Source organism: Camelus dromedarius, chromosome X, assembly GCF_036321535.1.
Source record: "Camelus dromedarius isolate mCamDro1 chromosome X, mCamDro1.pat, whole genome shotgun sequence".
In the NCBI taxonomy this organism is placed as follows: domain Eukaryota; kingdom Metazoa; phylum Chordata; class Mammalia; order Artiodactyla; family Camelidae; genus Camelus; species Camelus dromedarius.
In genome coordinates this window covers 96,781,084-96,808,821 of record NC_087472.1, presented here as the reverse complement: position 1 = coordinate 96,808,821, position 27,738 = coordinate 96,781,084, and the positions used below count along the sequence as shown (strand labels likewise).

The 27,738-nt window shown below is 40.1% G+C and overlaps 1 long non-coding RNA gene across 1 annotated transcript; it reads right to left on the bottom strand.

The window, feature by feature from the left end:
* LOC135320285 (uncharacterized) lies at positions 1 to 27,738 on the bottom strand. Its single transcript, XR_010379537.1, has 5 exons — positions 27,571 to 27,738; positions 17,176 to 17,290; positions 8,937 to 9,097; positions 2,186 to 2,331; positions 1 to 730 (listed from the first exon to the last, which is right to left on the bottom strand). It is a non-coding gene; the product is annotated as an uncharacterized LOC135320285 (long non-coding RNA).

Genomic DNA, 27,738 nt, shown 5'->3' with positions numbered 1-27,738 from the left:
ACAAAGCCATCCTTTTGTGCATAAGAAAGGTAGGGTGCAGGGGGTGGAGCAACTTATTCTGTGTTATACAACCAGAAGGTAATGTGGTTGAGATCTGAACTGGACAGCCGGGCCCCAGATACACCTCACAAACCACAATTCATTGTCTAGTTTAACCATACATAGTGGCTTTTAGTCATTAAAACTGGTGGTGCTTTGGGACTGACTGTTTCTTTGTCACCTGGAAAAGGTCTTGCCTGTGCTTAGATTAGGTGTGGAGGAGCTTGGGGAATGTGGGACTGTCGACTGCTCCCTACCTCAAAACTCCTCAGCCAGCTCTGAAAGAAAATTCGACTGTTCCACAGAAAACCAGCTTCAAGGCAAGACAAGTGGTTCAGGAAATATCCCACTTCACTCTCTCTTCCTCAAATGATATATGAGTTCTGTTACTAGAAACAAAAATGTGCTCTGCTAAATTTTCCACATGGGCTTCCAAGGAGTTGAACAACAAAAATCATTTTCCAGTTCCTCTGGCTTCAAGCCTGATTCCGGGACATGATCCAGCAATAATCACCATCCAAATGCCTGTCAGCGAGATGGTCGGTCCGTATGCTGGCATGCAGTACTGAGGCAGTCTTGTGCAATGTTGTTACAGCGTTATGTTATGCTCACACCCCGGCCTTGTTTCCTGCACATCTCGCAGATGCTTATCCACCAACGGGGTGTTAGCTGACAATCACTCTAAACAAGGCTGGACAAAAGAAATAATAGCGGTAACCCCGAGGAACTTCTGAAAGAATATACAGCTAAAATTCTAGAGTGTTCGGTCAGTTCAATATTCTCTGACCGGCAAGTCAAATGTCAGGCAGCATTTCCACCTTTTCCTCTTCTGCCTTTGACCTCTCTTTGTGCTGTCTTGTCCAGAACAATGTCACTTAACTCCTCTGTATCTTAAAACATGAAACACCAGGGGAAATTCTTACAACCCCTTAGTCCCCACCCCAACACCACTCCACCTCCCAGACGAGCTAAAAGCTTCAGGAGTGCTGTAGCACGCTGTTAGTTGTAACTGCTAAGGAGAGGCTGCCTACCCACCGTGCTATTGCTCCTCCCCTGGGATAGGAGAAACAGAACCCTATTGGTCTCAGGCCAAACCAGATGGAACTCTGGGGAAAAGTTCCCATCGAAATCCAGGGAAGTGGGGAGGAGAAAACTCCCAAGGGAAGAATCTAGGTGGTGGTGTGTGTGGTTTACATTCCTGTCTGTGTTTTAAGAGGTTTCGGAGCAGGTTTTAATTAACCTCCAGCTGAAACTTGCTAAACAAGTTTTGCAATTCAGGTTATTGTGTTAGTATTTTTCTGGGTGTATTGTCCTAGGTTTGAATTTCATGAAGTTTATTATTCTTTCTAACTAAAACTCAATGGGAAAAAAACAAATAGTATGTTTTAAAACTTCGGTATTTCCTGGTAATGGCTTGTAGGAAAAAATGAGATTTGGATTGAGAAAGGAAGTCAAAATTTAATATTTACAAGTGATAAGACAAAACCAAAAGTATTTTTTTAATAATATGCCTTTCTTCCAATGAAATATATATAGTCTTTTGGTTCAAATGATAATTATTTGAGACTTAGCTTTTAAAACAAACCCTAGGGGAGAAACTCAAAATATTATGTTTCTTTCTAGTCTACTTCATCAAGGCCTACATTTCAGAAACTACAGCACAATGTGATCTTTCTGTAACAATAACCACTGAATAATAATCACTCTGTCCTCAAAGGAGCCACTGACAAGAGTGGGTTTTGAGGATACTCGAAAAGATGTAGGCTGCTGCCCCAGGGGCCTCTGTCCCAGAACCCCAAGAATCATAGCTTGACATGATCTCTGATAAGTCACTTTACAGTTACTTATATAAGCCTCTGCCCCATGCAGAGAAGAGTCAACTAGTTCAAGGCCTTCAAACTGGGAAATATTTGCCACTTGAAGTATATGAGAACTTTCCAGGTGACTGAGTTTTAGGAACTTGGTTTCCAAACCTCAAATACCACATAAACTCTTTCTGGAAATAACCTGCCTGACGATGGCTCTGAGGTAAACAGGTCACGCTCAGTTCCCCTTGCCCATCTCCCCTTTCATAACAGCCCTTCTTCCACGTGACTAAACAAAGGTGTATCCCTCATCCACCCTGAATCTTAGCAGATTGTGTTACCTCAAAGTGTAAAAACTTCTAGGCACCAAACCAAAGATAATTCAGTGAAGTCCAACTCCTGAGGGAGTTCTCTGAGAGTTAAGCCAGTGTCAGTGAGGAAAAATAATTTTTTCTCTACCTTTCAAGGTTCTTGGCTGAGATTTCCCCTGTAATAAAAGACAGATTCACAGGAGATAAACAAACAGAAGTTTAATAACACGTATACTTCCTATATACATGGGAGAGACCCAGGGAAACTGAGTAACTCTCGAGACAAAATGGCCCAAGCGACCACCTTCAATACCATCTCCAGCAAAGGACAAAAGAACGATGCTGGAGGTGAGGGGAACCAGTTATGGGTAGTTATCAGGAAAAGCAGAGTAAACAGAAGTATGGCAGATTTAAGTTGTTGCCTTCTCCAAATGATAAGAGAGATTCTAGACATTTAGACGTTTTCTTCTTCCTGGTACAGGGAGGAAGACACCCTTATAAATGGAGATTTCTCCTTAAGTGTAAATGTCTCTTATAAAAGGGTAATTGCTACTTGGTTTTCAGAGCTTTGCCTATGTCTGCTAGTTCTTAAAAATAATCAGTCCAAAATAATTCTTATGCCAAAGAGGCATGTTGTGGGGGGTGCATATTCTGCTCCCCTCCACCAGCTTCTCAGATTGCTTAGGAGCACAAACCAAGGCTTTATTTCTAACTCCACACAGAAAAAGGTTCCTAAGCAAGCAAATTCAAAGATTCTCTCTCTCTTTTTAAATTGAAGTATAGTCAGTTTACAGCATTGTGTCAATTTCTGGTGTATAGCATAATGTTTCAGTTATGCATATACATACATAAATTCCTTTTCTATTCTTTTTCATTATGAGTTACTACAAGATATTGAATATAGTTCCCTGTGCTATACAGAAGAACCCTGTTCATCTATTTTATATATAGTAGTTAGTATCTGCAAATCTCGAACTCCCACTTTATCCCTTCCCACCCCTTTCCCACCCTGGTAACCATAAGTTTGTTTTCTATGTCTGTGAGTCTGTTTCTGTTTTGTAAATAAGTTCATTTGTGTCTTTTTTTTAGATTCCACATATAAGTGATATCACATGGTATTTTTCTTTCTCTTTCAAAGATTCTCTCTTGGAATAGATATAAGTGGTACAATAAGGGAACTACTGGTTAAAAAGTGTCAGCAGTTGGCTGGGGACAGGGGGGCAGGGGGGCAGGGAGGGTAACCATAACTTTCCAGAAAGAGATTGCTTACTCAAGCATTTTGTCAGGATTGTTTTTTACCTCCCAGGAAAGACTGTAACTACATTAGACATAAAAGTTCTATCCCAGACTAAATTTGGGACAATTTTCTCTCTCAAAACCTGAAAATAAGAAATCTTCTGGTAAAAGAAAAACATTGAGAGGAACAGCAACAGCAACTTATTTTATCCATGTGACAAACTGCTTTATCTAAGCATTAGAAGTGAGATAGTATTTAACATTTATTTGAACTGAAAAATAAAGGCAGATTTTCTTTAAGGATTTCCATCCCCCTTCACATAACGAACTCTTACTCCTCAGCTCTCTGCTTCAATGTCACTTCCACAGGGAAGCCCTCCCAGACCACTCATCCACCTCCTATTATACATTCCACTAACACCTCTTTCACTGCACTCTTCCCAATTGTGATTTGCTATTTATCTGTGGAATTCTTTCAGATCTGTGTCTCATAATAGCGCAAGTTCATGAGGGCAAGAATCATGTCAGTTTTAGGTCCACCATTGACTGGTGAGCAGGGAGAGGGTTAATATTTTCCACAATTCTTTAAAACTTAGATTTGGCTGATTGGTTTGACAATGACTGGCTGTGCCATGAGGTATAGAGCAGGCACTTTTCATTAACTGAATGAGCTAAATGAGCTGTGCTGGGATTTCAAAGCAATAAAAATAGATTTATAGTATGTACATGATACACAGTACATCAAAAAGCATGTCTTTGAATGAAATAATGCCATTTGCAGCAACATGGATGGACCTAGAGATCCTCATACTAAGTGAAGTAAGTCATAGAAAGAAAAATACCATATGATAGATTTTCCGGTCAAGATGGTGCAGTGGTAGGACAATGAGCTCGCTTCTCCTCGCGACTACAACAAAACCACAACTGAATGCTAAACAGTCATCGAAAAAAAGGCTGGAACCTAGCAAAAAAGATCTTATGCAACTGGAAACATAAAGAGGGAACCACAGCAGGATGGTAGGAGGGGCGTGTTCACAATATAATTGGGCCCCACAAGCTGAAGATTAGTTAAGTCACAGAGGCCCTCCCACAGGAGTGAGAGCTCTAAGCCCCATGTCAGGCTTCTCAGGTTGGGTCCGGCCATTGGGAAGAGAAGGGGACCCCAGGACACCTGGTTTTGAAGGCCAGGGGGCTTAGTGCCGGTAGCCCCACAGGACTGGGGGAAATGGAGACTCCATTCGCTTGGGAAGCATACACGGAAACTTGTGTGCACCAGGTCCAAGGGCAGAGGCAGTGACTTCATAGGAACCTGGGCCAGGCCTGCTTGCTGGATTTAGAGGGTCTTCTGGGCCGTAGGGGATGGCTGTGGCTCACCCAGGGGACAAAAAGCTGGTCACAGACATTCTGGGAGCGTTCATCTACATGAGCTTTCCTGGAGGCTGACATCTTGATTGGATCATTAGCACTAGGACCTATCCCCACCCAACAGCCTGTAGGGAAGCCTCAGGCCAAGCAACAGACAAGGTGGGAACACAGCCACATCCATCATCAGACCTCCTAAACCACAAAGGCCTTTGGATACAGCCCTACCCACCAGAGGTCCAGGACCAAGCTTCACCCAGCAGTGGGCAGGCACCGCTCCTCCTGCCAGGAAACCTGCATAAGCCTCTAGTCCAGCCTCACCCACCAGGCACAGATACTAGAAATAAGAAAACAACTATCCCAAAGCCTGTGGAAGGAACCTACAAACACATAGAAAGATAGACAATATGAGATGGCAAAGGAATATCTCCCAGGCCAAGCCACAAGATAAAATCCCAGAAGAGGAAATAAGTGATGAGGAGACAGGCAATTTACCTGAGAAGAGTTTAAAGTAATGATGGCGAAGATGTTCAGAGAACTCAAGAGGAGTACAGATGCACAGAGTGAAGTCTTTAGCAAAGAGTTGGAAAATATAAATAACATCCAGAGTTGAAGAATAAAATCACTAAAATGAACAACACACTAGAAGGAAGCAAAAATAGACTAAATGAGGCAATGGAATAGATCAGTGAGCTAGAAGACAGATTAGTGGAAATCACTACTGAAGAACATAAAAAAAGAAAAAAGAATAAAAAGGAATGAGGATAGTTTAAGAGAACTCTGGGACAACATGAAGCACACTAATATTTGCATTATAGGGGCCCCAGAAAGAGAAGAGAGAGAGAAAGGACCTGAGAAAATTTTTGGAGAGATAATCACTGAAAAATCCCCCAACTTGGGAAAGGAAACAGTCACCCAAGTCCTGGAAGCACAGAGAGTACCACACAGGATCAACCCAAAGAGGAACACACCAAGGCACATAGTCATCAAATTGACAACAATTAAGGATAAGGAGAAAATATTAAAATTAGCAAGAGAAAAGCAACAAGTAACATACAAAGGAACTCCCATTAGGTTATCAGCTGATTTTTCAGCAGAAACTCTACAGCCAAGAAGGGAGTGGCACGATATATTTAAAGTGATGAAAGGGGAAAACTTACAACCAAGAATACTCTATCCAGCAAGGCTCTCGTTCAGACTTGATGAAGAAATCAAAAGCTTCACAGATAAACAAAAGCTAAAAGAATCAGCACCACCAAACCAGCTTTACAACAAATGTTAAAGAAACTTCTCTAGTCACCAAACCATAAGAAAAGAGAACAAAAAAGAAGAAAGAGGGAAAAAAAGACCTACAAAAGATTGCTTTGGCTGTTCGGGGTCTTTTGTGGTTCCTTATAAATTTTGGAATTGTGTGTTCCAGTTTTGTGAGGAATGTTGCGAGTATTTTGATGGTGCTTGCGTTGGATCTGTGGATTGCTTTGGGTAGTGTGGCCATTTTGATAGTGTTGATTCTTCCAATCCAAGAGCACGAGAAATCTTTCCATTTCTTTGTGTCATTTTGGCTTTCGGAGTATAGGTAACTTCCTTGGTTAGGTTTATTTCTAGGTATTTTGTTGTTTTTGATGTAATGGAAATGTTTCTGCCGGTTATAAAATTCTGCTTTTTGAAGTGCAAAAAAATAAAGTGAGTGAAGGGCCGCAAATGGCAAAGTATCCTTCTTTCTTATGGTGAGCTGTATTCCATTACATATATGTGTGCTGCATCTCCATTATCTGTTCAACTATTGATGTGCACTTAGGATGCTCCCATATCTTGGCAATTATAAATAATGTTGCTGTTAACAGCAGGGTGTATGTATCTTTTTGAGTTAATTCTTATTTTGTGGTTGGCTTTATTCCTTTGATAACTATGTAAATTAAAAAAGCTAAAGCTCTAAACGTTCCTAGAAACAATGAACAGTACATATATGTAAATTTAAAAAATATGTGCAGTAAAAAAAAAAAAAAGAAATGAGCTATCAAGCCATGAAAGACATGGAGGAAACTTGAAAGACCTATTACTAAATGAAAGAAGCCAGTCTGAAAAGGCTACAAACTGTACGATTCCAACCAAATGACATTCTGGAAAAGGCACAGATACAGAAACAATACAAAGATTGTGGTTTCCAGGGGAGAGGGAGGGAGGGAGGAATGAATAGATGGAGCACAAGGGATTTTTAGGGCAATGAAATTATTCTGTATGATACTATAGTGGTGGCTACATGTCATTATGCATTTGTCAAAACCCATAGTATGTACAACATCAAGAGTGAACCCTAATGTGAACTACGGACTTTGGTTGATAATAATGTGTCCATGTTGGTTCATCGATTGTACCAAATATGCCACACTGATGAGGGATGTTGAGGGTAGAGGAGTATGTATGTGTGGGTGGGAAGGGCTATGTGGGAACTCTATTTTCTGCTCAACTCTGCTGTAAACCTGAAACTGCCCTAAAAAAATAAAGTCTATTATAAATTTAAAAAAAATACCATATGATATCATTTATATTTGGAATCTAAAAAAATAGATACAAATGAACTTATTTACAAAACAGAAACAGATAGACATAGTAAACCAACTTATAGTTACCAAAGGGGAAAGGGTTGGGGAGGGTAAATGATGAGTTTGGGATTAGCAGATAGAAACCACTATATATAAAATAAACGATAAGGACCTACGGTAGAGAACAGGGAACTATACTCTGTATCTTTTAATAACATATAATGAAAAGAACATATATATATATATATATATATGTATTATGTATATACACATAACTGATTCACTATTCTGTACACCAGGAACTAACACAACATTGTAAGTCAACTATACTTCAATTAAAAAATCATGTTCTTTGCAACTATCTAATCTATGATTTTAAAAATATAAAATGTCAATTGAAATATGCAAGAGAAAATTTAAAACTTAAATTTTTAAAAGACAAAATAAAATATGTGAGGGGGTACATAGTTGTTCAAAATTCTTTTTGGGCATATGCGAACAAAAATGCTTGAACGAAACTGAAACAGGACAATCACTGCAGTAACACAGGACTCCCACTTCTACTCTTCCTGGGTGGACATCAGCCAGCATCTGCCTCAACACACTTGGTGATGGGGAAATGACTACCTACCTACATGGTAGCTCAAAGTGTTGCTGGAAAGTTCCATTGGTAAAAAAGTTCAGCGAGCCTGGGGTCAAAGCTGTCTCTTTGTTGTTTCCATTCACCCAACTGTGGCCTTAATTCTGCCACTGGAGCTGGAATAGCCCCTTATTCACTGAGCCGGCTTTTGGTGATCCCAAGATAGACACATCCGATATCCAGCACTTCAAAAATTCTTTATTATATATAATTTCTTGGTGGGGCACCATCCTTCTTTGAAGATCTCCATTCTCCTTCACCTAATTAATCCCTATTCTTCCTCAGCAATCAGGTTAAATGTTACTTCAGGCACCTCCAAACTATTTATTCATTTTCTACATGGGGAAAAGGCGCAGGCAGAGGGTAAAATATACAGCCTGTCCTTATACAGCTTGGCCTTTAAAAAAAATTCTGTTAACCATCACTTACACCTACACTTCATTGGCTGAGATGTGTCACAAGGCAACTCTTGGTGGCAAGGGAGGCTGGGACTTTCAGTATGTTACTTTCTGATTACTCTTGCAGAAAAGGTCATGGGTGTAAGGTTAGCAAAGTGATAAATCATATTTTGGAAAAATAACAAGCTATAGTTTTAGACATAATTTGGAACACTACAAGGTAAACTAAATAACCAGCTAAAAAGTAGTTACCAAAACAAAATAAACCTTTGACACTGTGTAAAGTTACACAACTTCCTAACTGGGTTAAAGCAAAAATATAAACAGTTCACCAAAAAATGCAGACGCTCAATAAAATAAAAAGTGGTATATATGACCTGACATTGCTTTCTTCTTAAAAATTTCCAATGACTTCTCTTTCCACTCCCAATTCAACCACCCTATCCCAAAATGTTAAAGGGTTGTGACGTTCATGTTTTCTATTCAGCACGTTAAGTCAGAAATTCTAAAAACACATTTTTAATTGTGGATTATACCATTACATGACTTTGTCTACAAAGCAATTTGATTTTTTAAGGCAACTTAATTTTAAAAACACTTACACAAGTGTTCAGTTGATTACGATTAAGACCATTTTCTTCTGGTGAATCAGCATGATTTCTTCATCAACTTAAGCACTTTGTGAAACATTGGCAGTTTCATTTCCTGCTAGGGAAACAGTGTCTTCAGAACTCAGATAAATCTTTGCTACTTTGCTTCAGTACTGAAAATAAACAAAAAAAAACATATGAAACACATTGATGCATATTTGGGGAATAGTATCTTTAATACATTTTCAGGATTATTTAAAGGTTAAGAAGGGGATTATTTGGTCTGATTGAAAAAATATATCTTCTAATGTGAGTATTTATATGGAAGATCACTTTTGAAGCTGTGTGGCAGATGCTGTTGGATTTGTGCCTGAGTTCTTTCTTTTTATAAAAATTAGAATCACATCATCATCACAATCTACACTCTCCCAACCTGGACTTTCAGGGTGAACTCTGGGGCAACTCCAGTGGTAAAAGCCCCAACTCTCCCAGTGTATGTTGTATACAAAATCCTAACAATTTTTAGGAAAGTTTTTCATTATTAGTGTTTTGTTTTAGAAAAAGTCCAAAAGAGGATATGGTGAAAAGTCTACAGGATACAGAAGATGAGAAGGAGACAGCATTTAAAAACAGAATCACATGATTTGCAAGCAGGGAAAGAGCAAGGGGGAAATAAAAGAGGGGTTGTGAGACATCGCAGAGAAAATGTGCTGAGTGGCAAGAAAAGAGAGGCGAGCACCATAAAGAACATTTTTTGAAGGGTCAATATAGGGGTCAGTATCACATGATCTTAACGCAGCATCCTGAAGACAGTGCAAGGGGACTACATATAAGGTTGTTTAGTTTCTGGGTTTTTTTTTTTAATGGAACAGTCCAGATTTTTAGTTTTCTGTCTAGAAAACAAAAATTCAGAACTGAAATTATCATGGCCTGTAGTGGCTCCAGTCTTTGCCCGACCAACTCCCCATTTCCCTTCTTTTGTTCATTTGCAGAACTCCCCTTCTACTAGACTCCATGGTCCTGGTGTCCTGGTAAGATTATCAGCCATGATGCCCTGCTCCTCTCTAAGCTCCCCTCATGCCAGGACTTGGCTCAGGGCTGGGTATACCCGGGTTTCAAGGCTCCTACTAGTTCACAAGCTGGAGGCTGTAGCCTGGGGCTGTCGGCTGCCATCTGCCCTGAAGGAGTACCTGCTGCAAAACGCAGCCGAGGCCTTGGGAGTCAGGCCAAGCACTGAGGTAACAGCACAGCAGTTTGAGATGTTCTTCCTCATTGGAATTCCTGCTCATTCTCTGTCCTTGAACTCTCAGCTCCATGGTCCACCCTAGTCTATGGGGATCAGTCTCCCCAGGAACCACAGCCCCCACTTACAGGCTGCCTCATATTCCTCAATCTACCCCACGGGGGGAGCTCTTCTCCCCACCTAGGTCCTAAATAGCTTGGTAGCAAGTCATGTTAGGGTTCCTTCCCCCCACAAAACCAGCCTGGCATATAGTAGGGTAAAAGGTAAGACTTGTTCAATTCAATTCTTTTCTTGTGACAGAAAGTATACTGAAACCAGAATGTTTTTCTAATAAGTGAGCACACTAGGTGGCTGCTTAAGAAACATTTACCGGGCCAAACTTACATTATCTTGTTTAATCCGCACAACCAACCTGAGAGGTGGATGTTTAAGTTTATGACCTTGGAATTTTGAACTAAGTTATAAATTGCAATGAAAGTCCCTCTGCCTCCAAATTCTGCATAAGAAAAGCCGTCCATAACGCCTCCTTTTCACCCCTTCCCCCTAACCAACAAGCAAACTTGCACTGTCTAGTTATTCCTGGTATCTCAGGGATAAAGGACGTCCAAGGACAAGGACTTATAAGCTGAATAAACTGGGACAAATTATCCACTTGTTTCATCAAATACATTTCCCAAGCAACAAAACATGTGATGCAGCATAGGAAAAACTAACCACTCGTGAAGATAACACAGTTTCTGAGAGAGCCTTGGGCCAACCTTAATAACTGCCTCCACAGGAGAGGCCTCCATTCGGAGAACGGAGGGAGGGGCGACAAGCCAGTTGTTGAACTGGGACCTTCTAGAACCGCAGCTGTGACCCTTAACAAGATAGCTGACCTGGGCCTTTCATTTCCTTGACTTCATTTATGCTTTTGATTCTAAAGTTGCAAATAACAGGAAATGAACCACAGTGTTAGCCAGTTAACATCAAAGGTAGAAGGAGACAGGGAGGCCAACTGTGAAAAAGAATTTAAAAAGTAAACATTCCAGTGAGTCACAAGCATTCAATACTCACTAGAACCACAAGAAGCAGTCTGTGTGGGAACCTATAAGTGGACACTCCAAGGAAGAGCAGACCTGGAGCTCTTTGGAAAGTATAAATTTGCATACAAATGTGAGAAATAAAACGTTAGCCATAGTGAGGGAAAATATTTATAAGATGAAAAAATGATTCTGAATGGAACTTAATTTGCAGGTATACTGATTTCCAGCCCACACATGCTACCCATTTGTTCTTTTTGGGGCAAAGAATAATCCTCGAGGGATACTTGCTCTTATATTTTTCAGACCATAAATATCACAGATTATGTGGTACTTCAGTTTTGAAATGAAAGTTTGTGTCTTAATAAAAATGGTAAATTTATAAATCATAGTGCTCTTTGGCACCGTGGTTCCCAGCCTTGGGGAACCTTACAAAAATACTGATGCCTGCGTTCCTCCCACCCAAGATTCTGATGTCACTGGTCTGAGTGCAGCCTGGACATGGGAATTTTAAAAATCACCTCATGTGATTCAAATGTGTGGTTAAGGGTGAGAACCAGTGTCCTCAGGATTGCTTAGAAAGCAAGGCAGCTGCTCAGAGAAGGAAGGGAATTTCTTGAGGTAGGTCGAATCCACAGTCCGGATTCCATCTCCCTTAGCTTAGTACCCTCCACCCCAGCTGTATCCTCAGAGGGCTTCTACTCCAAGAAATCTGGGCATCAAAAAAACACCCTTTAATTTTCCCATTCTTTCAAATGTCTGGGAGAAAAAGGTAAAAGGGAAAACTTCCATGGCTGGCATCTGTCGTACTGGTTTTACTCATGCCCACTTAGGCTGAGTTTGAATCAAAAGAAAAAAGTTCAAAGTTAAGACTGTTAAGAGACGGGACCCTGCCTGTGTGTGTTTTAACAACAATCAGAGAAATCTGGTGTAAAGGTGTAGCACAGCAGTGCTTGACATCAAACATCGCTACCACCGTCTGAACAGAAGGCCATGTAGCTTTAGCCATAAAACTACTCATGTAATGGTGCACATGCAGGGCCTTTGGTTTCTGTCTAGTTTTATTTCACCTAACAGTTAAAGGCAGTGAAGCCAGAAAAAAGTGATCTCTAACTCCCTATCTCTGAGAACTCATTCTAGTAAAGGAAAATGAGGTTTAAAGAGAGGAAGTCAAAAATAGTATAAAGAAGTGAAAATCAGATGGAAAATGAAGACATATTTTTGAGTCTGATCTCAAAATGAAAGGCTCATAGCTGTGACTTCGCTATAACTTCATTTTGATAATTTCAATTTGATATAAATTCTGCTCCACCCTTTTTTTCTCGATGTCTGCCAAAAATATTGGTATTTCCTTGATGTACACTTCTGAATCTGCAAAGAGATAAAGATTTACATACCTCTGGGTTAAAACTGAAAGAGGGAAACAGTATGGAAGTTCCTCAAAAAATGAAAACTAGAACTACCGCGTGATGCAGCAATTCCCCTTCTGGGTATTTATCCAAAAGGGTTGAAAGCAGGGTCTCAAAGAGATATTTGTACTCTCACATTCATAGCAGCATTATTCACAACAGCATGAGGTGGAAGTAACTCAAATATCCATCGATGGATGAACGGATTAACAAAATGTGGTACCTATGTACAGCGGAATATTATTCAACCTTAAAAAGGAAGAGAATCTTGTCACATTTTACAACATGGATGAACCTCAAGGATATTATAAGTTAAAAAAGCCAGTCACAAAAGACAAATACTTTATTAATATGAGGTATCTATTTAGTCAAACTCATAGAAACAGAAAGTAGAATGGTGATTTCCAGGGGTTGTGGGGAAGGAGAAAAAGGGAGTTGTCATTTAATGGGAATTATAGAAGAGCAAAACTTGTTATCCCAAAAAGTGGATTATTTTGAGCTAAAAACAAGAAGGGAAGGGCCTAGAGATCAGAGTCTGCTGTGTCCCATTGTCCCTGTCTGCCCCAGCAAACATTGTTTATGAAACATCTGCTTTTCCATCTCCAATGTGCATTGTCTTCCTCACCTTTGAAGTCCCAAACCACTACCCGCAACATCCTCTTTTGTCTTTAGCTGAAGATGATACTTAAGGTGAGGGCTTAGGCCATTTTGGGTAGTGATTCAGCTTTCCTGCGTCTCTCCCATGTATATTATGTTATTAAACTTCTGTTTAATTTTTTCCTATTAATCCGTCTCCTGTCAATTTAATTCTTAGACCAGCCAGAAGAACCAGGAAGGGCAGAGGGAAATTTCTTCCCAATAGTAAAGTTTTAGTTCTGCAAGATGAAAAAGTTCTAGAGATCTTTTTCATATCAATGTGAATGTATTTACTACTACTAAACTGTACACTTAAAAATGGTTAAGATGGTACATTTTATGTGTTTTTTACCACAACTTTTTAAAATCTTGGTTTCAAATATCAGAAACAGAATCTGGGTAATTTAAAGGAAGAAAATTTGGAAGCCAATTTGATCACTCATGGATCAAATCTGAGAAGGCTGAAGATCCAAACTTTGCCTGTAAGAACAAGAAAGACTGGGTATCAGGAAATTGACTGTTCCCTTGAAGTTGGGGAGTTCTATGGGTTCTTTTGACTGGGAAGCATCCAGTAATAAATCTCAGGTTTGTAAATATCATAAAAAGAAAAACTAAAAGAGGAAGACTGAGCAAAAGGAAGTCAAAGCTTTAGGCAGCAGGTGCACTCCGTTCTAAATTAGGACGGGAACAGTCGTGCAAATGCAGACTCTGAAACAATGAACGGCAGAGGACTCAACAGCACTCTGAAAAGGTATTCCATTGTGATGGAAGTATTTTGATCTAAGTCTGAGCCTGTTCTCAGCGTATTAAAAAAAAAAGTCTCTCTTTGGTGGGAACCAAAAACAAAATCTGATTCATATTGAATTTTTTCCCAAAAGTTACACAAAGGGAAATAATAATGCCAAGTGTGAGAATTGAAGTGGAAATCAGATCTCAGCCCAGCCAGAACAACCAATGGGGACAATAGACAATAACTGTGACTCTAATGAAATTCATTTCTCAGCTGAAGGCACTGGGGCGATGTTTCTCTTGCTCTATTCTTAGTACTAAATCTAACTTTTTCCCTTTCAGGGAAACAGCTCTCTCCAGTTTGAAACAATAGATATTCACACTGCATTCCACATTTTCTGGGTTCTCAGTGTTGCCTCAAATGTCATGACCTCCTCTCTCCCACCTCGATATTTCCCCTCCGGCAGGAGGTCACAGCTGTTTATAGAACATGAGAGTGTAGAGTATCACAAATGTACGCAATAGGAGCAGTAGTGATAAAGTGAGGGAAGGCTCAAAAGCTATACCTTACTCATCTTGTCCTCTCCAGTGCTATGCTGCCATTTGCTGGCATTCAGTAAATTTTGTTGGCTGGGTAAGACAGATAAATTTCATACCTTTATACACATGAAAAGGAGCTTAAAGTTTTAAAGTAAAAGTGGTTGTTGCACTCCAACTGCTCAATAAATGCTAAGGCAATGTGTGGTTGAATGAATTGGATTTCCTAGTGACCATGCCCATTGCTGCCTTTTAGGCAGTTGTGGTGCAGGGCCTAGCTGCCTACCAACTATCTACTCTCCAGTTCTCTCCCAAATGAAAAGAACCCCAGTTTTTCACTTGGCATATTGCTTACCAGCTAAAAGACTACATTTGTCAGACTCCACTGTAGCTAGGTTAAGTTACAGTTAACAAGTAAGCTTAAGTAATGGGTGGAAGTTCTGGGAAGCCTTGGAAGGGAGGTGGCATGTGCACCTTCCTCTCTTCTTCTATTCTGCTGCTTGGAACTATGATGTGATGGCTGGAGCTCCAGCAGCCATCTTAGACCATAAGGATGAAGACTATATCCTAAAGATGACAGAGGGGAAAGCTGAAGGTGGCCTGAGTCCCTATGACCATGGAGCTGGCACACTAGCTCTGGACTACTTACTTCTAAACTTCTTTTGAGAAATAAACTTCTGTATTTTTAGCCACTAGTTTTAGGGTCTCTATTAGTCACAGCTGAGCCCAATCCTAAGTGATACAGCTGTGGTCTCAGAAAATAAAGAACTAGGGAAGAGGTTTTAGACCCTCCCCTTTTTCTCCTTAAGACATCAGACTCAGTTTAGGGAGGGTACCAGTCCTCTACCTCACAAAGATAACCTACCTTAGATTGTTTTCATGATCTCTTCCTGTGTAACTGCAAAGGTAGTTTAACCTGACTGGTAGTCTCCTGACTCCTCTCCCTGTTCCTAGAAGCCAGTGCTGCCATGGTGCTTACCAAAGACTCCTCTTGGTTCCTCTGCCTCCCTCACTCCTGACCTCTTCTAGGCCTGTCTTCTCCATACAACAAAACTGTCCAACACCCTCTTGTAATCTGATTAAACCAGTTCACAATGAGAGTGAATGACTAACAGTCTTCATCTGGGGAGAAAGGTAGGCGAGCACACATTCTACGAGCATATAATTCAGAATACATTTGTAACAGGTCGGGGAAAGTGAGAGTAGAACATGGTTGTAAAACGGCTTGTGAGGCCACACAGGCAGTGAGGCGCAGGCCTGGGACCTGAATCCAGGCCTTCTAGCTCCTCGTTCAGTGTTCTTTCCTTCAAGCCAAGGGGTCAGGCATGTTGGGTATGCTACTACCAAGTCCAGGGTCACCACAAAGAGCATGTGGAGAGTTAAGACATGTGCCTTAGGAGCTTTGCCAAGTTAGAATCTGCTGGCAGACCCAAAGCCACAGGAGTGGAAAGTACACGGGGAGGATAACAGGCTGAACTTTCAATGTGAAGGCTCTGAGTGGCACATGATAAAAAGAGAAGAGGCTCCCATTGTGTGCACGTGACTTCTCTTGCATGGCTCTTAAATGGAAGTCTTCTGAGGAAGAGATGAAACTGTCCAGAAGGCATCACCATTGCTTCTTCCAGGGCTGAATTTCTGGTATGGGTCCCATATCTTCTTGGTGATATTCAGAAATAACAGATAATATAGAAATCATTTTTTAATGTGGTAAAACTGACGTAACATAAAATTTATCAATTTAACCAATTTTAAGTGTACAGTTCAGTGTCATTAAATACACTCACCTTGTTGTACAACCATCACAACCATCCATCCATAGAACTCTTCATCTTCCCAAACTGAAACTCTCCTGATTTTAACACTAAGCCCCCATTCCCTTCTCTGCAGCCCCCCAACAATCACCAACCTACTTTCTGTCTCTGTGAATTTGACTACTCTACATGCCTCATATAAGTAGAATCATATGGCACCTGTCCTTTTGTGTCTGGCTTATTTCACTTAGCATAATGTCTTCAAGGTTCATCCATGTGATAGCATGTGTTGGAATTTCATTCTTTCTAAGGCTGAATAATGTTCCATTGTATGTATATATAGGAATTGTTTTTAAAGAAAAGATACAAACATACATATGGACAAAACAAAGCCACTGAAGAGGTCTGCTACTGTATAAGGGGGTTGAATTTGGAGTCAATGGTTCATGCGGTGAGTAGAGAAGGAGCTGTTAGCCTTGCCATATATCAGGTGCCAGTGAAGACAGCAAATACAATGTGGGCCCGTCCTCCAAGACAGCTCACAGTCGATCAGGCAGGCAGACACAAGTAGCTAGCTTTCCATGGCAAACATTATGTTAAAACAGAGGCACAACAGATGAAATCTCCCTGGGAGGCATCAGAATGAGCATAGTTGACCTTTGACTAGGCCCTTGAAAACAATGAAGATGGGGATATCTGGACTGTTGATCTCAGTGGCAGAGCTGAAAATCTCACAGGTGATACGTGGGGTTTCCATTGCAATGGCAGTAAAACAAATTACCCCAAAACATGGGAGCGGAAAAACAACCATTTATTTATGCTCAAGGATTCTGTGAGTCGTCAATTCCAACACACCTCATCAGGGACAGGTTGTTGCTGCTCCACTATGTCTCAGCTGGAGGACTTGATGGAGGGCTTACTCACATGTCCAACAGTTGATGCTGGCTGTCTGCCAGACTGCGGCTGGAACTGTCAGTGGAACACCTATACGTGGTCTCTCCATGCAACTCTGGCTTCCTCACAGCATGGTGACTGGGTTCTGAGGGCGAGCATAGCAAAGTAATCAGCTGGAGGCCCCATCGCCTTCTATGACCTAACCTCAGAAGTCATGCAGCTCATTTCTGCTGCATCCAATTTGATATGAGGAAATCACTAAGGTTGGCCCACTTTCAAAGGGAAGAGAATTAGATTCTTTTGGTGGGAGGACAGTCAGGTTCTACAAGAACATGTGGAACCAGAAATATTGCTGTGGCCATATCTGATCATAGCAGGTTTGGTACATGCCTGATGTTGGAACTATCTTGGCATGGGGACTCCCTCTGGGACAATGGCTGAGTCCATGAGTAGAAACCAGCTACCTGAATATTAACAGTCGCAATCTTGGGCCACCACTCCAGCTCTGGCAATGACTAATTTCAGTAGTGACCAGGTAGTAATGACCACATGTCTGCCTTTCATTTAGGACTGACCAATTCAGATCTTGTAAACCCCTGAGGTTCTTGAATATAGTTTGGTGGGGGGTTTGAGAGAGAGGGTACAATACTGGACTGACTACTAATTTGGGTATGTGGGTGTTTGAGCCAATTGTAATCAAGTTATTAACTTGATTACAGGGAAGTGACACTTGTACCTCCAAGTTGGTGAAGAGGTCATACCCACTACAACTTTCACATGCTAATTTGGGGGCCTACCTCCCCCAACCCTGCACCAGATTGGAAGCTCTTTAAGGACAGTATTCATCTTATCTGATCTCTGCAAAGGAGTCAACAAGTTTGGTCTTTAGAATCACATAACCCTCGATTTAAATCTCAACTCTGCCACTTGCTAGTTGTGTGGTCTTATACATGTTAATTGATTATGCCAGACTTGAGTGTCCTCATCTCAGAAGTATTAAAAGTTCCTAGGTCAGTCTACCAAGGCAATAGAAATAAAAGCAAAAATAAACAAATAGGACCTAATTAAACTTACAAGCTTTTGCACAGCAAAGGAAACCATAAACAAAATGAAAAGATAACCCTAAAGACTGGGAGAAAATATTTGCAAATGATGCAACTGATAAGGACTTAATTTCCAGAATATAAAAAAGCTCATACAACTCAATAACAAAAAAAAACCCAATCAAAAAATTGGCAGAAGACCTAAACAGACATCTCTCCAATGAAGACATACAGATGGCCAATAGGCACATGAAAAGATGCTCAACATTGCTAATTATCAGAGAAATGCAAATCAAAACTACAATGAGATATCACCTCACACTGGTCAGAATGGCCATCATTAATAAGTCCACAAACAATAAACTGCTGGAGAGGGTGTGGAGAAATGGGATCCCTCCTACACTGTTGGTGGGAATGTAGTTTGATACAGCCATTATGGAGGGCAGTATGGAGGTTCCTTAAAAAACTAAACACAGACCTACCATACGATCCAGCAATCCCACCCTGGGCATATATCCAGAGAAAACTCTAATCCAAAAAGATACATGCACCTCAGTGTTCAAAGCAGGACTATTAACAATAGCCAAGACATGGAAGCAACTTATATATCCACTGACAGATGACTGGACAAAGAAGTTGTGTACACACACACACACACACACACACACACACACACACACTGGAATATTACTCAGCCATAAAAAAGAATGAAGTAATGCTATTTGCAGCAACATGAATGGATCTAGAGATTATCATACTAAGTGAAGTAAATCAGACAAAGACAAATATCACATGATATCACTTACATGTGGAATCTAAAAAATGATACAAATGAATTTATTTATAAAACAGAAACAGACTCACAGAAATAGAAAACAAACTCATAGTTACCAAAGGGGAAAGGGAGGGATCAACTAGGAGTTTGGGATTAGCAGATACAAACTACTATATATAAAATAGATAAACACAGGGAACTATACTCAATATCTTGTAATAACCTATAATGAAAAAGAACATGTATATATATGTATGACTGAATCATACAAACCAGAAACTAACACATTATAAATCAACTATACTTTAATTTTTTTAATTGAATAAAAGGGAAAAAAAGAAGAATTAAAATGATTAAATGAGATTATTTTGCCCTGTACCTAAAAAGCACTCAATAAATATTAATTCCTTTCTTTCTCATTTGAAGATGTTGAATGGCCAGGCAAACTCAGACTCTTCCACCTTGCCCTTCCCACTTAGCTTTTTTTATTTCCCATGAGTCCTTCCTCTCCGCCACTCCTCTGGTGGTAAATGCTCCAGAGACTTCCCCTGAGCCCTGCAGGTCTGCTTCCTCCAAGAATTTCACTCCTCCCCCATTCCACCATGGTAAGAGGAGGAGTTGGGGAGGCAGGAAGGGACCAGGGATTTTAGGACTAAGAAAAAGGAGCTGGCATGCCCTGGGGGTCATGGAGGAGGCCAAGTTTCTAGAGCTAGTCAAGTCCTTTTGATTCATTGATGAAACAAATACTGATTCATTTCACTAGGTCCCAAAGACTATGCAAGAAGCTAGGGATACAGCAGTGAAGAGGAGTGAGGTCTCTAATCTTTGTAGGCTTTTGGAATTTATATATTAGTATATTGTATGTGGGGGAAAGATGGTGTAGACAAAAGATAGACAAAATATAGTGATAGTGCAATGAGGGAAATAAAACTACCTTTACACTGGCTGATCAGAACCCACCCAACAAAAGATCAATTTAGGTCAAGACCTGGATGTCAAGGAGCTAGCCTTGCAAAGGCCCAGGGCAGGGTTGCTCACTCCCAGTACTACTGACATTTGGGGACAGATCGTTCTTTGTTGTAAGGCTGTCCTGTGCACTGGACATCCCTGGCCTGTGCCCACGAGATGCCAGTGGCACCCCCTCTCCATAGTTGAGACAACCAGAAATGTCTTCAGACATTGCCAAGTGTCACCTGAGGAGCAGAATCGCCTGATTGAGAACCACTGGGTTAAGGCAAAGGCATTCCTGGCAGAAAGAGCAGGGCCCTCAGCCTGCTGGCCTCACCAGTTCCAGCTGCCCCTCCCTCTGGATGAATCTATCAACTGTGGCAACTGGCAAAAGATCTTAAAGATGAAAGGGGTAAACCAGGAAGTGGGAATACCAGGGTTCAAGGCTTTAGCATGAGTTGCTCTTCTTCCTCACTATCAGCCTGAAAACGGGGTCAGACAGAATCACAATACCATAGGGGACATAGTCAGGCGGGTACCACAGGTCTGGGCTCTGCATCATTTCCCTGAAGACAAACCCCCAGCAGTCCACCAAATTCAGAGAAGGGCCAGGCAGCCACATTTTGATCATTCAAGACCAGGTTTTTACTTGCTTTTAGCAGCTGTCTTGGTTAATTAGAAAAAACAAATGTAAACACTACCTCAAATTTTTATCATGTGAACTCACCATCTCTAAATACCATCAGCTTTCTAGAAACAGGTTAATAAATAAGCCACAAATAGAAATAATTGAGCCAATATCACTGGAACTCCCTAAGTGTAGGCTTTTATTACATTTTGAGAAATTCCCTCATTCTAATTTCAGAGACTATGTACAACACGGTATGGGACAGACAGGGTGTTGGGGCACAGTTAACAGGGGTGCTGCTAGTGCAATGCAGGACAGTCTTTTTTTTTTCATTTTTAAAATTGTGATAAAAAACCAACATACAATTTACTGTCTTAACCATTTCTAAGTATATAGCTCAGTAGTGTTAAGTATATTTACATTGTTATGCAACAGATCTCCAGAATTTTTTCATTTTACAAATCTGAAACTGTACCCATTAAACAAGAGCTCCCCATCTCCCCCTCCTCCCCGCTCCTGGCAACTATCAGTCTTTCTGTTTCTGAGTTTGACTACACTAGACCCCTCTTACCCACTGGGATATGTCCCAAGACCCCCAGTGGATGCCTGAAACCACAGATAGTACCGAACCCTATATACAGGCATAATTTGTTTTATTGGCTTCACTTTATTGTACCTTGCAGATACTGCATTTTTTTTTGCAAATTGAAGGTCTGTGGCAATCCTGTGTCTAACCCTGTGATAGCAAGTCTATCAGTGCTATTTCTCCAAACATTTGCTCACTTCATGTCTCTATGCCACATTTTGGTATTTCTTGCAATATTTCCATTTTTTTCATTATTATTATACTTGTTATGGTGATCTGTGATCTTTGATGCTACTATTATTAAAAGGTTATGACTTGCTGAGAGCTCAGATGATGGTTAGCATTTTTTAGCAATAACCTATTTTTAATTAAGGTACGTACATTGTTTTTTTAGACATAATGCTATTGCACACTTAACAGACCACAGCACAGTGTAAACATAACTTTTATATGCACTGGGAGACAAAAATTCACGTGACTTGCCTTATTGTAATATTTGCCTTATTACAGTAGTCTGGGCCCAAACCTGCTGTATCTGAGGTATGCCTGCACTGCACTTGAACACAAGTACCATGATACCACCACAGTCCATCTGGCAGCCTACATGACTACCAAAATGATTAACAGGCAGTTAGCATATACAGCGTGGATATGCTGGCTAAAGGGATGATTCATGTCTCAGGCAGGATGGCACAAGATTTCATCATGCTACTCATAATGCTAATTTAAAACTTATGAATTATTTCTATAGTTTTCCATGTAATATTTTTGGACCTCGGTTGACATGGTAACTGAAACTGGGTAAGGGAAACTGCAGAAAGTGAAACCACAGATAAGGGGGGGGACTACTGTGCTTTAGATAGCGTATCAGTGGAATCACACAGTATTTGTCCTTTTGTGACTGACTTTACTTCAATTAGCATAATGTCTTCAAGGTTCACCCACATTGTAGCATGTGATGGGATTTCTTTTCTTTTAAAAAAAATTATTTTGTATTTCCTTCCTTTTTAAGGTCAGTAGTATTCCATTATATGGATATATCACATTTTGTTTATCCATTCATCTGTCAATGGACACTTGCTTCCACCTCCTGGCTACTGTGATCAGTGTTGCTATGAACATGGGTATGCAAGTACACACAGTTTTTTTTTTTAATCTTTATATAATTCACAAACCATACAATTCTCCCATTTAAGGTATACAATTCAACAGTTTTCCACATATTCAGAGTTGTGCAACCATCGTCACAATTTTGGAACATTTTCATCACCTCAAAAAGAAATCCACTAGTGGTCATTCACCCTCCATACCCACCCCATGATGCTCAGTTTTATGTATCAACTTGGCTGGACTACAGTCCCTAGGTGTTCAAACAGTAATCCAGGTATTGCTGTGAAGGTTATTTTGTAGGTATGATTAAAGTCTATAATCAGTTGATTTTAAGTGGGCCTGATTCAATCAGTTGAGAGGCCTAAGAGCAGAAACTGAGGTTTCCCTAAAGAAGAAACTCCACTTATGGACTGCAGCTTCAGCTCATGCCTGAAAGTTCCAGCCTACCCTTCCTGATGCCTGCCCTATGTATTTTGGACTTGCCTAGCTAATCCCTACAATCACCTGAACCAATTCCTTGCAATAAACCTCTCAATACAGATCTCCACTTGTTCTGTTTCTCTAGTTGAATCCTGACTGATACACTCAACTCCACTCCCACCCTCCAGAGTCCCAAGCAACCATTACTTTCTGTCTCTATGGATTTGCCTATTCTGGACATTTCAAATAAATGGAATCATACAATATGCAGTCTTACAATGCAGTATATAACTGGCTTCTTTCACTTAGCATAATGTTTTCAAGTGTCACTGATGTAGCATGTATCACTATGTCATTTCTTTCCATGGCTGAATAATATACCACTATGTGAAAATACATTTTGTTTATTCATCTGTTGATGGACATTTAGTTGTTTCTACTATTTGGCTGTTATAAATAATTATGCTATGGACATCTGTGTACAAGTTTTTATGAAGACTGCGTTTTCATTTCTCTTGATTATATGCCTAGGAATGGAATTTCTGGGTCATATGATAACTCCAGGCTTAATAATATGAGGTTCTGCTGGACTGTTTTCTCCATAGCCTCATCAACACTTGTTATAGTCTGTCTTTTATTATAGCCATCCTAGTAGATGTAAAGTGGTATCTCATTGTGGTTTTCATCTGTATCACCCTAATGACTAAGGATACTGAACATCTTTTTCATGTGTTTATTGGCCATTAGTATATCTTCTTTGGAAAAATGTCTGTTCAAATCCTCTGTCCAGTTTTAATTAGGTTTTTTGTCTTTTTATTGTTGAGTTATAAAAGTTTTTTATATATCTGAATACAGTCTCTTATCAGATATATGTCTTACAAATATTTTCCACATTCAATGGCTTATCTTTAAATTTTCTTGTTAATATTGTTTATAGCACTAAAGTTTTAAAATTCTGAGGTAGCCCAATTTATCTATCCTGTCACTTGTGCTTTTGGTGTTGTATCAAAGGAACCATTGTCCAATCCAAGGTCATGATTTACTCCTTAACCAAGATTTAGTCCTATGTTGTCCTCTGAGAGTTCTAGTTTTAGTGCTTACATTTAGGTCTATGATCCCACACAATGTAAAAGCTTTGCCTATCTGGTAGTGCTTTCCCAGGGAAATATTTATGGCACCATCAAAAAACAAACAAACTATTGTGTTTAAAACAAAATGTGCAATGTGTACTCTTTAACGTTCGGATCTAGGCTGTGAACAATATTTGAAATGAGCTAGTGCTCTCTCTGTAGGACAAATAAATGCTTTAATAAGTACGTCACTTTTGAATGGAGAGCAGTTTATGACCTATTTACTTATGAACTAGCCCAAATAGCTTGCCTCCATAGCCCGAGGGAAGGAAGAAAGACTCTATTGTGAGAATCAGAAAAAAAATCCAATCACTAATTTGGTCTAAACAAGGGAGCTTAAGAGTTTTCGGTGGCTTTCAAAAACTACTTTCTCTTTGCTTAAGGAATACAAATAAAACCTGTTTTTTAATGTCTTGTGACCTGGAAATATTTAATGTAAATAAATATAATAGTCCTTTTATTTATGTTTTTCCTCTAAAGCAGAGGGGAAGATGGCATTACATAAATAAAACAAATACCATTTCAACATGCTGTATGGGGGGGTCCCCCCAAGATTATCCACACATTCGGCGATTCACTGAAATGACTCACAGGACTCAGCACGCAGTTGTCCTTGTGGCTTAGTTTCACAGCAAAGGATATACAAGGCGAGCAAGGGAAAAAGACAAAGGCAGAGTCTGGAAAAATCCAGGCACAAGCTTCAGAGGCTCTCTCCCTCCCAGCCTGGGAGGGATCCACGAGCATCTTCCTCTTCCCAGCAGAAAAAGTGCAGCTACATATGTGCAAGCTTCTACCTTAGGGAAATCCATTATAGAGACTCAGCACCCAAGATTTTTATTGGGGGCTGGTCATATAGGCAGCCCCTGCCTCGCAACTACCAAAATTCACAATTCCCAGGAGGAAATGAGGCGTTTGCCATAAATCACAACATTTGCACAAACAATCTATGTGACCTGATAGAGCAGAATCTGGTGCCCCAGGCTTTATCAGCTTGGGGAACTTTTAAGAAGTTGAGTTTCCTAAGGGTCAACCCAGCAAGCAAGACTTTCTAAAGATGGCAGTCTCAGGCCTGCTATGCTAACCCTCTTCTGCACAGAGGCCTTGGTGCTCACTCAAGTCCTAATTTGAAATTTACTTAAGGAAATATTCAGCTTTGGTATCTAGTATATTCTGGTTTTGTCATCATTTTAGAGAGTTGAAGCTCATCCTTTCTATGAATTTTAAAAACAAGTATATTATAACAATAGATCTTGTATGGTGCATGCTTAAGCTAAGAGATTTTTAAAGGACAGTAGAATATCTTACTATGCAAATGGGTATTAAATTTAAATTAAAAAGGGGAAGGCATAGCTCGGTGGTAGAATGCATGTCTAGCATGCATGAGGTCCTGGGTTCAATCCCCAGTACCTCCATCAAAAATAAATAAATACAGAAACCTAATTACCCCACGGAAAATAAATAAATAAATAAATATAAACACTAAATTAAACATATCTATTCATTAAAGCATGACGTGCAGGATCTGAACTGGTACTATTATTAGCCAGACATTTAAATTCCTATTAATATTGAAAGTGATAAGACATTAAATCTTATCTATATTCAATAACATTAAGGAATGAGCTAGAAGAACATATCAAGGGTGCTTCAAAAGCCCAGCCCTGGGCTGGACCTGCCGGGGACAGAAAGCGTTTCAAGGGGAAACAGTGATCACAAAGAGAGCACAAGTTAAGTCCTAACACGGTCAAAGTAAAATCATCCATCCAAAGTCAATGTCCTCTGTTTTACCAGGCTTGTTTCCTCTGATTACTGTTCTTCCTTCTTTAAAAGACTTACCATACACAAAAAAAGTAAAATCACTGCCTAGGTACATTACAAGTTCAAGGGTTAGACAAATATCCCTGGGTACTTCTTTGCACAAGACGAATATATGGAATCACTATCTATTAGATAGTTAATCTGTATGTTATAATGATGCTGCCCTATAATTATTCTGTTTTGTGTACCCGCTTTGTCTTTGCAACTGAATTGCAAACTGTATTTCTCCTCCCTGCCTACCATAACAAAATATCTAGACCATACACTCAATGGGTGCTTAATAAATCTAAGAGGGGAAAGTTACAGGGACTGAAGGCCTTTACAGAGTGCCTAGCCCAGTCTCCTCTGTTTTTAGATTTGGAAGTCAGAAACACAGCAACACACACTCTCAGGCTGGTGGCAATCAAACAAATCCAATGCCTATGGGTACCCTCAAAGGCTCAACTGAAACAAAATCATAATGCAATTTTGAACTTTAAAGAGTTCATACAACACACAGTTTGCAATGTATATGTCAGTGCATTAGGTCAGCACTGTGGGAACACTAACAAGAAAGATACTTGCCCTGGCCTCAGGGAGATTATAGTCTACTAGAGATCAGGTGTGAACCAACAATAGTAGAACATGCATGAAGTCATAAGAAATCCAGAAAGTGATCCAGGAGTTCAGAGAGGAAAGGTTTTCATGTCTGGAAATTCAGTTCCTCATACCTGAAGAGTGATAGTGAATTCAGCAGGAGTATAAATAAGTTTAAAAGGTTTTGTAAGGGTGCAAGCTTTTCCTAAACCTCACATCCTGCCTAGAAATGAGTAACAAGAACAGAAGGTGTCTCAAGGGGATAACAGTAATTGCACAAAGAAATCTATTAGTCATAAGTTAAGCATCTTTAGGTCAGTGGAACCACAAAGAGCCAGTAACACAAAGTGAAGAGCAGCAAACAGTACCATGTCTGCTTGATAGGACAGAGAGGAGGTACAGAAAGGAGACACAGTCTCCTCTCCACCCTCAGCAACAGGAGGCAAGTGAGGTACATGACACAGAGAAGGCCCTGGGAGCACCACGGCCACTTTGGGTTGTGAAAGGCCTCAGCCAGGCTAACGACAGACTAAGCAGTTTGTTTTTCTTCACAGAAACAACATGATTTCCCATTCTGGGGAACACGCCCCCAAATGTATCACAGCCTCCCTCTTGAGCAATGTTGCAATGGAGGATTACATTCCTGATGAAAGATTCAGAAAATGAATCAGAGATATGACCCACAAAATGTCCAGAGATACAAAGACACACCAGAACCTTCTCAAATTTAAAAAAATGGCAAGAAATGTTATTTTGTATTATACTGCATTCATTACAGGAAGAGCTCCATTGGACACATGGAACTAAAGTTTACAAAGTAAAAATGAGACTTCTAATATTAACTTCCTTTTCTTAGAATTTGCTTTTAAATGTTTCTGTTATTTTTGTGTCAATGTTACACAGGTACAGGGTTTCAAGAGTCAATTGAGTCCACTAAGTCTATGGCAAAAAACAGGGGGGAAGGTAATGGCTCAGTGGTAGAGCACATGCTTAGTGTGCATAAGGTCCTGTGTTCAATCCCCAGTACCTCCATTAAAATTTTTTTAATATAAATAAATAATTAAAAAAAAAACCCAAAACAGGAGTTTTATTGTCTCCCTCTCCCCAGCCTTTCCTTGTGTGCTAATGCCATCTTAACAACCCCTTTCCTCTTGTCTTGCTGGGGTTTCAGGAAAAAGTAATGTGTGTATTCAGGCTCTATCCTTACCTGAAAGCCATTTTCTCAACGTAGAAGAGCTATGGAAGATAAATTAGATGGCTGATACTTAGCTGATTTTTTCCCTGTAGTGAAGAAAGCATTTAAAATCATTTTCTTCCAACCACACTCAAACTTAGGATCACCAACAAAATCCCAGCATTGCATCATCTAAGCAAATATTGAAAGGACTCACTCTGACTTCACTTTTGAGTATGGGGAGCAGTCTTTGAATCCTGTATTTTCCTCCATCTTTGCCTTTTGCTTTTGCTTCCATCTGTCCTGTACACTCCTGAGACAGGCCAGCACTGAAGGGAGTCTTCCAAGGTTTACCTGAGAAGAGAGAGTTTACGGACTGACTGCA